This window comes from Humulus lupulus, chromosome 3 (assembly GCF_963169125.1).
Source record: "Humulus lupulus chromosome 3, drHumLupu1.1, whole genome shotgun sequence".
In the NCBI taxonomy this organism is placed as follows: Eukaryota; Viridiplantae; Streptophyta; class Magnoliopsida; order Rosales; family Cannabaceae; genus Humulus; species Humulus lupulus.
This window is the reverse complement of record NC_084795.1, coordinates 61,907,799-61,910,707: the sequence shown is the minus strand read 5'-3', so window position 1 is coordinate 61,910,707 and position 2,909 is coordinate 61,907,799. Positions and strand designations below refer to the sequence as shown.

At 29.6% G+C, this 2,909-nt stretch overlaps 1 long non-coding RNA gene across 1 annotated transcript; it reads left to right on the top strand.

Annotated features, from left to right (window-relative positions):
• Window positions 1–688: 688 nt before the first annotated feature.
• Window positions 689–1,834, top strand: LOC133821159 (uncharacterized). Its single transcript, XR_009887347.1, has 2 exons — window positions 689–838; window positions 1,612–1,834. It is a non-coding gene; the product is annotated as an uncharacterized LOC133821159 (long non-coding RNA).
• The last annotated feature ends 1,075 nt before the right edge of the window (window positions 1,835–2,909 follow it).

Here is a 2,909-nt window from a genome sequence, read left to right as displayed (position 1 = left end):
TTTTAATGGTATGAATGCATATTTTGATAAATAATGATTTTTCTTTATTTTGATTGAGAAAAATATTTAGACTCTATTTATTTGTGATTTTTGAATAAAATAAATAGTGGCTGAAAGTTTGTTTTAAAAAGGTTAACAATTGTTATTAAATTGTCACATATGGGTTTTTACTACTTAAAAACTAAGTCTTAAATAAATTAAATCAAAATGTATTTTTCCACACTTAAAATATATTTTTCACATCATTTTTGTAACACAATAATAAAATATATTTTTCTAAAGAAACATGTTAAAATAGGTATTTTAATTAAATCCAAGCTTGTTGGTTAATTCTTGGTAAATTAATATTTATTTAATGAAAATGTCACATATTTTATTTTGAGCTAAAATAAAATAAATTTATAAAATAAAATAAAGTTTTTGAGAAATTTAATCAACTTAGAAATTTTAAGAAAAATAAAGCATGTAATATGGCCATTGATTTTCAAACAATAGAAGCAAGAAATGTAGAGTTATCGTTTTTGAAAACGTATTTATTACGCAATGTTCCCACGTATGCATGTTACATGCAAATCAACTTTTACATCCAAAATCATGATTATTATTCAACTATGTAATTTTTATAAAGCAATCATGTTAGTAAAATGGGTAGAACGGGCATTATTTCTTTTGGCGATAATTGCATGTTTTAGTGTAACTGTATTCATGAGTGCATGGCCCATGCACACATGAGTTGTATGGAAGGGCAAAATAGTAATTTTATGAACCTAAGAAACGTTATTTTGATTATGATATAGGCTCGTTGAAAAGATTGTGAAATTCTTAGCTTGGACCTGAGGTAAGGAAGTTAGATAGATTTTATGATTTTATGCTATGAATGGTAAGACTGTTATATGAATGAACTGTTATGAAATTATGAATGCCTTAATGTGATGATCTGTCGAATGTGATATGTGTATGGATGTTAGATACATCAAACAGAATGTGATGTTAGATACATCAAACAGATTTCGATGTCAGATACATCGAACGAGTTACTAAGGACATTGAGACGTGACTCCTAGGGCGGACGCGCCGAGGTTATTCAAGGACCAGTGATCTCCTGTTTACCTCATAGGGTGACATGGACAACTAGCGTTCCATGCTCATCATGTATGCTGTATGTTTGTGATATGATGATATGTCACATTTATGTTATGATCTGATGATATGTCACATTTATGTTATGATATGATGATATGTCACATTTATGTTATGATATGTTGATATGTCACATTTATGTTATGATATGATGAAATGTTACATTTATGTTATGATATGATGAAATGTTACATTTATGCTATGATATGTTGATATGTCACATTTATGTTATGATATGATGAAATGTTACACTTATGTTATGATATGATGAAATGTTACATTTATGCTATGATATGATGATATGTCATATTTATGTTATGATATGATGAAATGTTACGATTATGTTATGCTATACCATGATGTGTTAGGTGAACGTTAGTGTTTGGCTGTTTGTTGTTTTTCTTACTTGCTTATTTGCTTGTACTTCCTTACTGGGCTTTTAGCTCACCCCCTTACTTTCCTTCCAAGTAGCAAATAGGATTTCTCTATGGCACGCGTGGTGACGTGAGGAGTTCTTCATCATGGGGTGTATGGCGTGGGGCAATCCTATGGACGATAAAACGATCAACGTAGAACGCCATTTAAATTATGTTTTGTTTTAAGGGACTTTTTCCTAAATTATCAGTGGGACTCTGTTATTTAACTTAATTGGTTTTCTTTGAACTTTGCATAAAAACCTATGTTTTATTTTAAACTTATGGCGCCAACTTGCATGATTTTAAATAAGTCCCCCTGAGACTTTAATAATGGATGGTATTCTTTTATAAGCTATGTTATGCGAATATTTTGTAAGTATTAGTCTAGGGCGTTCTTTACAGGGTTACACTCACAAAGTTATGATTAAGCTTTTGCAGTGGATAATCATAACTTGACCAAACTAAGCGGTACTTCAATGTTTAAAAGAGAAAATAATGAGTTATTTTGAGTTTTAAACAATAAAGATAAGAATGTCTTATAAATTCTCTAAGATTAATTTGACCAGCCCTAAGGCGGCACTTTAATTGTTAGAAAGTTTTATCGTGGAAATTAAACTTTATTTTATGTGTTTTAATTGTGCTCATGCATCACGTTTAATTTCTGAAACTTTGATATTTATTTTTCTAAATATAATAATATTTGTATTTATTTATTTATTCCCAGCAAAAATGTCTATTAGTGAATTACACACCGATGCTTTTCTCAAATCCTTGGTTTTTGAACCTGAAAATATGCAACACTAGTTTCGAGGCACGTTGACCATTTTTTCTTATAAAAAGATGATGTCAACCGTTTGTGAAAAACCTCCAACAGAACCACCTTTGGCTACTAGCTATGAAGCAGAAGAAAAATATGCAAATTGGATGAAATCCAATCGTTTGGCACGTTATTGCATGCTTTCAACCATGTCTGACGAAACAAAGGAAAAATATATACACTATAACTCAGCACATGAGATGTGGCGAGCAATGACAGACGAAGTCTTTGCTGAGTGTCATCGTTTATATCAAACGAAAAAAGGTAAATAAGATTTACATATATTTTTCTACTTTGAAGGTAAACAAAATAAATAAATACAATGATCTATTATTGTTATATTTAGATTATTAAATTATTGTTTGAATAATTTTGTAAATATCAGAAAAATTCCATATTCATTATTGAGGATGTGGTCTTGTATTAGTACGAGAGAATTAAGATCACATGAATGAATAAAAATAGTCAACAACAACAAATTGAAGTTATGGAATTCTTTAATTGGGGTTGTAAGTACGGTTTGATGAGTATCATGT